Here is a 13,282-nt window from a genome sequence, read left to right as displayed (position 1 = left end):
AATCGCTACCAATCGCTACCAATCTCTACCACTCTCTACCACTCTCTACCACTCTCTACCACTCTCTACCACTCTCTACCACTCTCTGAGACTCTCTTATACACTCTGACACACCCTGACACTCTCTGACACTTTCTATCACTCTCAGACACTCTCTGACAATCTCAGACACAATCAGAAACTCTCAGACACTCTATGTTACTCTCTGACAGTCTCTGACACTTTCAGACACTCTCAGACACTCTCTACCTCTCTCTACCAATCTCTACCACTCTCTACCACTCTCTGACACTCTCTGACACTCTCTTATACACTCTGACACACCCTGACACTCTCTGACACTTTCTATCACTCTCAGACACTCTCTGACAATCTCAGACACAATCAGAAACTCTCAGACACTCTATGTTACTCTCTGACAGTCTCTGACACTTTCAGACACTCTCAGACACACTCAGACACTCTCTGGCACTCTCTGGCACTCTCTAACACTCTCTGGCACTCTCTATCACTCTGTCTCACTCTCTGACACTCTCTGACACTCTCTGAATATTTATATCACTCTCTGACACACTCTATCACTGTCTGACACTTGCTGACACTTTCTGAGTCTCCTTGACACTCTCAGACTCTCTCTGACTGTCTCTATCACTCTCTGACACTCTCTGAGCCTCTAGGACACTCTCAGACACTCTCTGACACTCTCTGAGGCTTGCAGACGCTCTCTATCACTCTCTGACACTCTGTATGACTTTCTGACACTGCCTGACACACACTGACACTCTCAGGCACTCTCTGAATGTCTCTATCACTCTCTGAAACTCTCTGACACTGGCAGACACTCTCTGACACTTTCTATCACTTTCTGACACTCTCAGACACTCTCAGACACTCTCAGACATTTTCAGACACTCTCTATCACTCTCTGGCACTCTCTATCACTCTCTGACACTCCCTATCACTCTCAGTCTCTCTCAGACACTCCCTGACACTCTCAGACACTAGCAGACACACTCTATCACACACTGACACACTCCATCACTCTCTGAAACTCACTGAAACTCTCTGACACTCTCTCACTCTCTGATACACTCTCTATCACTCTCAGACACTCTCTATCACTCTCAGTCTCTCTCAGACACTCTCTGACACTCTCAGACACTCTCTATCACTCTCTGACACACTCTATCACTCTCTGAAACTCACTGAAACTCTCTGACGCTCTCTGTCACTCTCTGTCACTCTCTGACATTCTCTACCACTCCATACCACTCTCTACAACTCTCTGTCACTCTCTGACACTCTCTGACACTCTCTATCACTCTCTATCACTCTCTGACACTCTCTGACACTCTCAGACACTCTCAGTCACTCTCTGACACGCTCAGACCCCCTCAGACACTGTTGATACTTTCTATCACTGTATGACACTCTCAGAAACTCTCTGTCACTTTCTCTCACTCTCTGACACTGTTTGACACTCTCTGACATTCTCTGACACTCTCAGAAACTCTCAGACAGTCTCAAACAATTTATATCACTCTCTGACACTGCCTGACACTCTCTGACACTCTCAGACACTCTCTTACACTCTCTACCCCTCTATGACACTCTCTGACACTCTCAGACACTCTCTGCCTCTCTCAGACACAGTTTGACACTCTCTGACACTCTGAGACACTCTCTGACACTCTCTGTCAATCTCTGACACTCTCTGACACTCTCAGGCACTCTCTGACACTTTCTAACACTCTCTGACACTGTTTGACACTCTCCGACACACTCTGACACTCTCTGACACTTTCTATCACTCTCTGACGCTCTCAGACACTCTCAGACACATTCTATCTCTCTTTGACAATCTCTGACACTCTCAGAGACTCTCAGGCAGTCTCAGACGCTCTCTATCACTCTCTGCCACTGTTTGACACTCTCTGACACTCTCAGACACTCCCTGACACTCTCAGACACTTTCTAACACTCTCTGACACTGTCTGACACTCCCTGACACTCTCTGAGACTCTCTGACACTCTCACACACTCTCTGACAGACTCTGACACTCTCAGGCACTCTCAGACACTCTCTATCACTCTCCATCACTCTCCGACACTCTCTCATAATCTCTATCACTCTCTGACACTCTCAGACACTCTCTGGGACTCTCTGACACTCTCTATCACTTTCTGATACTCTCTGACTCTGTCTGACTCTCTCTGACATTCTCAGACGCTCTCAGACACTCTCAGACACTCTCAGACACTCTCTGACACACTCTGACACTCTCTGACACTCTCAGACACTCTCTTTCGCTGTCTATCACTCCATGACACTCCATATCACTCCCTGACACTCTCAGATTCTGTCTGACAATCTCTTTCACTCTCCATCACTCTCTGACACTCCCTGACACTCTCAGACACTCTCTGACACTCTCTGACACCTCAGACATCTCTACAACTCTCTATCACTCTCTGATACTCTCTATCACGCTCTGACACTCTCTGATACACTCTGAAACTCTCTGACACTCTCTGACACTCTCCATCACTCTCCGACACTCTCTGAAACTCTCTGATACACTCTGACACTCTCTGACACTCTGCATCACTCTCTGACAATCTCAGACACTCTCTAGGACTCTCTGACACTCTCTATCACTTTCTCACACTCGCTGACTCTGTCTGACTCTCTCTGATACTCGAAGAAACTCTCAGACACTCTCTTTCTCTCTCTATCACTCTATGACACTCCCTATCACTCCCTGACACTCTCAGATTCTGTCTGACAATCTCTTTCACTCTCCATCACTCTCTGACACTCTCTGCCACTCTCTGACACCTCAGACATCTCTACCACTCTCTATCACTCTCTGATACTCTCTATCACTCTCTGACACTCTCTGATATACTCTGAAACTCTCAGACACTCTCTGACAGTCTCTATCACTCTCTGACACTCTCTGAAACTCTCTGATACACTCTGACAATCTCAGACACTCTCTGACACACTGCATCACTCTCTGACACTCTCTGACACTCTCTATCACTCTCTGACACTCTCTATCACTCTCTGACACTCTCTGACACTCTCTGATACCTCAGACATCTCTACCACTCTCTATCACTCTCTGATACTCTCAATCACTCTCTGACACTCTCTGATACACTCTGAAACACTCAGACACTCTCTGACAGTCTCTATCACTCTCAGACACTCTCTGAAACTTTCTGATACACTCTGACACTCTCTGACACACTGCATCACTCTCAGACAGTCTCTGAGACTTCTATCACTCTCTGACACACTCTGACACTCTCTATCACTCTCTGACAATCTCTGACACTAACTGATACACTCTGAAACTCTCAGACACTCTCTGACACTCTCTATCACACTCTGACACTCTCTGAAACTCTCTGATACACTCTGACACTCGCAGACACTCTCTGACACTCTGTATCACTCTCTGACACTCTCTGACACTCTCTATCACTCTCAGACACACTCTCACACTCTCTGACACTCGCTGGCATTCTATATGACTCTCTGACACTCTCTAACACACTCTGACATTCACAGACACTCTCTGACACTCTCTTTCTCTCTCTATCACTCTATGACGCTCCCTATGACTCCCTGACACTCTCGGATTCTATCTGACAATCTCTTTCACTCTCCATCACTCTCTGACACTCTCTGCCACTCTCTGACACCTCAGACATCTCTACCACTCTCTATCACTCTCTGATACTCTCTATCACTCTCTGACACTCTCTGATACACTCTGAAACTGTCAGACATTCTCTGACAGTCTCTATCACTCTCCGACACTCTCTGAAACTCTCTGATACACTCTGACAATCTCAGACACTCTCTGACACACTGCATCACTCTCTGACACTCTCTGACACTCTCTATCACTCTCTGACACTCTCTGACACTCTCTGATACCTCAGACATCTCTACCACTCTCTATCACTCTCTGATACTCTCTATCACTATCTGACACTCTCTGATACACTCTGAAACTCTCAGACACTCTCTGACAGTCTCTATCACTCTCCGACACTCTCTGAAACTCTCTGATACACTCTGACATTCTCAGACACTCTCTGACACACTGCATCACTCTCAGACAGTCTCTGAGACTTCTATCACTCTCTGACACACTCTGACACTCTCGATCACTCTCTGACAATCTCTGACACTCTCTGATACACTCTGAAACTCTCAGACACTCTCTGACACTCTCTATCACACTCTGACACTCTCTGAAACTCTCTGATACATTCTGACACTCTCTGACACTCTCTATCACTCTCAGACACCCTCTCACACTCTCTGACACTCTCTGGCATTCTATATCACTCTCTGACACTCTCTAACACACTCTGACACTCACAGAAACTCTCTGACAATCTCTGATACTCTCTATCACTCTCTGATACTCTCTGACACTCTCAGACACTCTCTGACACTCTCTGGCACTCTCTCGCACTCTCTGACACTCTATGTCACTCTCTGACACTCTCTATCTCTCTCTGACACTCTCTGAAACTCTCTATCACTCTATCACTCTCTGACACACTCTGACACTCTCTGACACTCTATATCACTCTCTGACACTCTCTGACACTCCCTGACACTCTCTGTCGCTCTTGGATACACTCTGACACTCGCTGACACTCTCAGACTCTCTCTGACACTCTCTTTCACTCTCCATCACTCTCTGACACTCTCTGCCACTCTCTGACACCTCAGACATCTCTACCACTCTCTATCACTCTCTGATACTCTCTATCACTCTCTGACACTCTCTGATATACTCTGAAACTCTCAGACACTCTCTGACAGTCTCTATCACTCTCTGACACTCTCTGAAACTCTCTGATACACTCTGACAATCTCAGACACTCTCTGACACACTGCATCACTCTCTGACACTCTCTGACACTCTCTATCACTCTCTGACACTCTCTATCACTCTCTGACACTCTCTGACACTCTCTGATACCTCAGACATCTCTACCACTCTCTATCACTCTCTGATACTCTCAATCACTCTCTGACACTCTCTGATACACTCTGAAACACTCAGACACTCTCTGACAGTCTCTATCACTCTCAGACACTCTCTGAAACTTTCTGATACACTCTGACACTCTCAGACACTCTCTGACACACTGCATCACTCTCAGACAGTCTCTGAGACTTCTATCACTCTCTGACACACTCTGACACTCTCTATCACTCTCTGACAATCTCTGACACTAACTGATACACTCTGAAACTCTCAGACACTCTCTGACACTCTCTATCACACTCTGACACTCTCTGAAACTCTCTGATACACTCTGACACTCTCAGACACTCTCTGACACTCTGTATCACTCTCTGACACTCTCTGACACTCTCTATCACTCTCAGACACACTCTCACACTCTCTGACACTCTCTGGCATTCTATATGACTCTCTGACACTCTCTAACACACTCTGACATTCACAGACACTCTCTGACACTCTCTTTCTCTCTCTATCACTCTATGACGCTCCCTATGACTCCCTGACACTCTCGGATTCTATCTGACAATCTCTTTCACTCTCCATCACTCTCTGACACTCTCTGCCACTCTCTGACACCTCAGACATCTCTACCACTCTCTATCACTCTCTGATACTCTCTATCACTCTCTGACACTCTCTGATACACTCTGAAACTGTCAGACATTCTCTGACAGTCTCTATCACTCTCCGACACTCTCTGAAACTCTCTGATACACTCTGACAATCTCAGACACTCTCTGACACACTGCATCACTCTCTGACACTCTCTGACACTCTCTATCACTCTCTGACACTCTCTGACACTCTCTGATACCTCAGACATCTCTACCACTCTCTATCACTCTCTGATACTCTCTATCACTATCTGACACTCTCTGATACACTCTGAAACTCTCAGACACTCTCTGACAGTCTCTATCACTCTCCGACACTCTCTGAAACTCTCTGATACACTCTGACATTCTCAGACACTCTCTGACACACTGCATCACTCTCAGACATTCTCTGAGACTTCTATCACTCTCTGACACACTCTGACACTCTCGATCACTCTCGATCACTCTCTGACAATCTCTGACACTCTCTGATACACTCTGAAACTCTCAGACACTCTCTGACACTCTCTATCACACTCTGACACTCTCTGAAACTCTCTGATACATTCTGACACTCTCTGACACTCTCTATCACTCTCAGACACCCTCTCACACTCTCTGACACTCTCTGGCATTCTATATCACTCTCTGACACTCTCTAACACACTCTGACACTCACAGAAACTCTCTGACAATCTCTGATACTCTCTATCACTCTCTGATACTCTCTGACACTCTCAGACACTCTCTGACACTCTCTGGCACTCTCTCGCACTCTCTGACACTCTATGTCACTCTCTGACACTCTCTATCTCTCTCTGACACTCTCTGAAACTCTCTATCACTCTATCACTCTCTGACACACTCTGACACTCTCTGACACTCTATATCACTCTCTGACACTCTCTGACACTCCCTGACACTCTCTGTCGCTCTTGGATACACTCTGACACTCGCTGACACTCTCAGACTCTCTCTGACACTCTCTTTCACTCTCCATCACTCTCTGACACTCTCTGCCACTCTCTGACACCTCAGACATCTCTACCACTCTCTATCACTCTCTGATACTCTCTATCACTCTCTGACACTCTCTGATATACTCTGAAACTCTCAGACACTCTCTGACAGTCTCTATCACTCTCTGACACTCTCTGAAACTCTCTGATACACTCTGACAATCTCAGACACTCTCTGACACACTGCATCACTCTCTGACACTCTCTGACACTCTCTATCACTCTCTGACACTCTCTATCACTCTCTGACACTCTCTGACACTCTCTGATACCTCAGACATCTCTACCACTCTCTATCACTCTCTGATACTCTCAATCACTCTCTGACACTCTCTGATACACTCTGAAACACTCAGACACTCTCTGACAGTCTCTATCACTCTCAGACACTCTCTGAAACTTTCTGATACACTCTGACACTCTCAGACACTCTCTGACACACTGCATCACTCTCAGACAGTCTCTGAGACTTCTATCACTCTCTGACACACTCTGACACTCTCTATCACTCTCTGACAATCTCTGACACTAACTGATACACTCTGAAACTCTCAGACACTCTCTGACACTCTCTATCACACTCTGACACTCTCTGAAACTCTCTGATACACTCTGACACTCTCAGACACTCTCTGACACTCTGTATCACTCTCTGACACTCTCTGACACTCTCTATCACTCTCAGACACACTCTCACACTCTCTGACACTCGCTGGCATTCTATATGACTCTCTGACACTCTCTAACACACTCTGACACTCACAGACACTCTCTGACACTCTCTTTCTCTCTCTATCACTCTATGACGCTCCCTATGACTCCCTGACACTCTCGGATTCTATCTGACAATCTCTTTCACTCTCCATCTCTCTCTGACACTCTCTGCCACTCTCTGACACCTCAGACATCTCTACCACTCTCTATCACTCTCTGATACTCTCTATCACTCTCTGACACTCTCTGATACACTCTGAAACTGTCAGACATTCTCTGACAGTCTCTATCACTCTCCGACACTCTCTGAAACTCTCTGATACACTCTGACAATCTCAGACACTCTCTGACACACTGCATCACTCTCTGACACTCTCTGACACTCTCTATCACTCTCTGACACTCTCTGACACTCTCTGATACACTCTGAAACTGTCAGACACTCTCTGACAGTCTCTATCACTCTCCGACACTCTCTGAAACTCTCTGATACACTCTGACATTCTCAGACACTCTCTGACACACTGCATCACTCTCAGACAGTCTCTGAGACTTCTATCACTCTCTGACACACTCTGACACTCTCGATCACTCTCTGACAATCTCTGACACTCTCTGATACACTCTGAAACTCTCAGACACTCTCTGACACTCTCTATCACACTCTGACACTCTCTGAAACTCTCTGATACATTCTGACACTCTCTGACACTCTCTATCACTCTCAGACACCCTCTCACACTCTCTGACACTCTCTGGCATTCTATATCACTCTCTGACACTCTCTAACACACTCTGACACTCACAGAAACTCTCTGACAATCTCTGATACTCTCTATCACTCTCTGATACTCTCTGACACTCTCAGACACTCTCTGACACTCTCTGGCACTCTCTCGCACTCTCTGACACTCTATGTCACTCTCTGACACTCTCTATCTCTCTCTGACACTCTCTGAAACTCTCTATCACTCTCTATCACTCTCTGACACACTCTGACACTCTCTGACACTCTATATCACTCTCTGACACTCTCTGACACTCCCTGACACTCTCTGTCGCTCTTGGATACACTCTGACACTCGCTGACACTCTCAGACTCTCTCTGACACTCTCTTTCACACGCTATCACTCTCTGACACACTCGATCACACGCTGACACTCGCTGACACTCCCTTACACCCTCTGACACTCTCTGGCATTCTCTGGCACTCTCCGGCACTCTATATCACTCTCTGACACTCTCTGACACTCTCTGACACTCTCTATCACTCTCAGACACTCTCTATCACTCTCTGACACTCTCTATCCCTCTCGGATACTCTCAGACACTTTTCATCACTCTCTGACACTCTCAGACTCTCTCTGAAACTCTCTTTCACACTCTATCACTGTCTGACACATTCTCTCACTCTCTGACACACTCTGACGCTCTCTATCACTCTCTGACAATCTCTGACACTCTCTTTCGCTCTCTACCACTCTATGACACTCCCTATCACTCCCTCACACTCTCAGATTCTGTCTGACAATCTCTTTCACACTCCATCACTCTCTGACACTCTCTGACACTCTCAGACACTGTCTGACACTCTCTGACACTCTGTATCACTCTCCGACACTCTCTGATACACTGTGAAACTCTCAGACACTCTCTGACACTCTCTATCACTCTCCGAAACTCTCTGAAACTCTCTGATACACTCTGACACTCTCTGACACTCTGCATCACTCTCTGACATTCTCTGACACTCTCTGACACTCTCAGACACTCTCTTTCGCTCTCTACCACTCTATGACACTCCCTATCACTCCCTCACACTCTCAGATTCTGTCTGACAATCTCTTTCACTCTCCATCACTCTCTGACACTCTCTGACACTCTCAGACACTGTCTGACACTCTCTGACACTCTGTATCACTCTCCGACACTCTCTGATACACTGTGAAACTCTCTGACACTCTCTGACACTCTCTATCACTCTCCGAAACTCTCTGAAACTCTCTGATACACTCTGACACTCTCTGACACTCTGCATCACTCTCTGACATTCTCTGACACTCTCTGACACTCTCAGACACTCTCTTTCGCTCTCTACCACTCTATGACACTCCCTATCACTCCCTCACACTCTCAGATTCTGTCTGACAATCTCTTTCACTCTCCATCACTCTCTGACACTCTCTGACACTCTCAGACACTGTCTGACACTCTCTGACACTCTGTATCACTCTCCGACACTCTCTGATACAATGTGAAACTCTCTGACACTCTCTGACACTCTCTATCACTCTCCGAAACTCTCTGAAACTCTCTGATACACTCTGACACTCTCTGACACTCTGCATCACTCTCTGACATTCTCTGACACTCTCTGACACTCTCTATCACTCTCTGACACTCTCTGATACACTCTGACACTCTCAGACAGTCTCTGACACTTCTATCACTCTCTGACACACTCTGACACTCTCTATCACTCTCTGACAATCTCTTACACTCTCTGACACTCTCAGACGCTCTCAGACAGTCCCTGACACTCTCTGAGACTCTCTGACACTCTCACACCCTCTCTGACACACTCTGACACTCTCAGGCACTCTCAAACACTCTCTTTCACTCTCCATCACTCTCCGACACTCTCTCATACTCTCTATCACTCTCTGACACTCTCAGACTCTCTCTGACACACTCTGACACTCTCTGACACTCTCAGACACTCTCTTTCTCTCTCTATCACTCTTTGACACTCCCTATCACTCCCTGACACTCTCAGATTCTGTCTGACAATCTCTTTCACTCTCCATCACTCTCTGACACTCTCTGCCACTCTCTGACACCTCAGACATCTCTACCACTCTCTATCACTCTCAGATACTCTCTATCACTCTCTGACACTCTCTGATACACTCTGAAAATCTCAGACACTCTCTGACAGTCTTTATCACTCTCCGACACTCTCTGAATCTCTCTGATACACTCTGACAATCTCAGACACTCTCTGACACACTGCATCACTCTCTGACACTCTCTGACACTCTCTATCACTCTCTGACACTCTCTGACACTCTCTGATACCTCAGACATCTCTACCACTCTCTATCACTCTCTGATACTCTCAATCACTCTCTGACACTCTCTGATACACTCTGAAACACTCAGACACTCTCTGACAGTCTCTATCACTCTCAGACACACTCTGAAACTTTCTGATACACTCTGACACTCTCAGACACTCTCTGACACACTGCATCACTCTCAGACAGTCTCTGAGACTTCTATCACTCTCTGACACACTCTGACACTCTCTATCACTCTCTGACAATCTCTGACACTAACTGATACACTCTGAAACTCTCAGACACTCTCTGACACTCTCTATCACACTCTGACACTCTCTGAAACTCTCTGATACACTCTGACACTCTCAGACACTCTCTGACACTCTGTATCACTCTCTGACACTCTCTGACACTCTCTATCACTCTCAGACACACTCTCACACTCTCTGACACTCTCTGGCATTCTATATGACTCTCTGACACTCTCTAACACACTCTGACACTCACAGACACTCTCTGACACTCTCTTTCTCTCTCTATCACTCTATGACGCTCCCTATCACTCCCTGACACTCTCGGATTCTATCTGACAATCTCTTTCACTCTCCATCACTCTCTGACACTCTCTGCCACTCTCTGACACCTCAGACATCTCTACCACTCTCTATCACTCTCTGATACTCTCTATCACTCTCTGACACTCTCTGATACACTCTGAAACTGTCAGACATTCTCTGACAGTCTCTATCACTCTCCGACACTCTCTGAAACTCTCTGATACACTCTGACAATCTCAGACACTCTCTGACACACTGCATCACTCTCTGACACTCTCTGACACTCTCTATCACTCTCTGACACTCTCTGACACTCTCTGATACCTCAGACATCTCTACCACTCTCTATCACTCTCTGATACTCTCTATCACTATCTGACACTCTCTGATACACTCTGAAACTCTCAGACACTCTCTGACAGTCTCTATCACTCTCCGACACTCTCTGAAACTCTCTGATACACTCTGACATTCTCAGACACTCTCTGACACACTGCATCACTCTCAGACAGTCTCTGAGACTTCTATCACTCTCTGACACACTCTGACATTCTCGATCACTCTCTGACAATCTCTGACACTCTCTGATACACTCTGAAACTCTCAGACACACTCTGACACTCTCTATCACACTCTGACACTCTCTGAAACTCTCTGATACATTCTGACACTCTCTGACACTCTCTATCACTCTCAGACACCCTCTCACACTCTCTGACACTCTCTGGCATTCTATATCACTCTCTGACACTCTCTAACACACTCTGACACGCACAGAAACTCTCTGACAATCTCTGATACTCTCTATCACTCTCTGATACTCTCTGACACTCTCAGACACTCTCTGACACTCTCTGGCACTCTCTCGCACTCTCTGACACTCTATGTCACTCTCTGACACTCTCTATCTCTCTCTGACACTCTCTGAAACTCTCTATCACTCTCTGACACACTCTGACACTCTCTGACACTCTATATCACTCTCTGACACTCTCTGACACTCCCTGACACTCTCTGTCGCTCTTGGATACACTCTGACACTCGCTGACACTCTCAGACTCTCTCTGACACTCTCTTTCACACGCTATCACTCTCTGACACACTCGATCACACGCTGACACTCGCTGACACTCCCTTACACCCTCTGACACTCTCTGGCATTCTCTGGCACTCTCCGGCACTCTATATCACTCTCTGACACTCTCTGACACTCTCTGACACTCTCTCTCACTCTCTGACACTCTCTGACACTCTCGATCACTCTCCATCACTCTCTATCACTCTCTGACACACTCTGACACTCTCTGACACTCTCAGACACTCTCCATCACTCTATGACACTCTCTATCACTCTCAGACACTCTCTATCACTCTCTGACACTCTCTGTCCCTCTCGGATACTCTCAGACACTTTTCATCACTCTCTGACACTCTCAGACTCTCTCTGAAACTCTCTTTCACACTCTATCACTGTCTGACACACTCTCTCACTCTCTGATACACTCTGACGCTCTCTATCACTCTCTGACAATCTCTGACACTCTCTTTCGCTCTCTACCACTCTATGACACTCCCTATCACTCCCTCACACTCTCAGATTCTGTCTGACAATCTCTTTCACTCTCCATCACTCACTGACACTCTCTGACACTCTCAGACACTGTCTGACACTCTCTGACACTCTGTATCACTCTCCGACACTCTCTGATACACTGTGAAACTCTCAGACACTCTCTGACACTCTCCGAAACTCTCTGAAACTCTCTGATACACTCTGACACTCTCTGACACTCTGCATCACTCTCTGACATTCTCTGACACTCTCTGACACTCTCAGACACTCTCTTTCGCTCTCTACCACTCTATGACACTCCCTATCACTCCCTCACACTCTCAGATTCTGTCTGACAATCTCTTTCACTCTCCATCACTCTCTGACACTCTCTGACACTCTCAGACACTGTCTGACACTCTCTGACACTCTGTATCACTCTCCGACACTCTCTGATACACTGTGAAACTCTCAGACACTCTCTGACACTCTCTATCACTCTCTGAAACTCTCTGAAACTCTCTGATACACTCTGACACTCTCTGACACTCTGCATCACTCTCTGACATTCTCTGACACTCTCTGACACTCTCTGACACTCTCTATCACTCTCTGACACTCTCTGATACACTCTGACACTCTCAGACAGTCTCTGACACTTCTATCACTCTCTGACACACTCTGACACTCTCTATCACTCTCTGACAATCTCTTA

This window comes from Heterodontus francisci, chromosome 18 (assembly GCF_036365525.1).
Source record: "Heterodontus francisci isolate sHetFra1 chromosome 18, sHetFra1.hap1, whole genome shotgun sequence".
Classification (NCBI taxonomy): domain Eukaryota; kingdom Metazoa; phylum Chordata; class Chondrichthyes; order Heterodontiformes; family Heterodontidae; genus Heterodontus; species Heterodontus francisci.
The sequence above is the reverse complement of the archived record's forward strand: the minus strand, read 5'-3'. Positions refer to the sequence as shown.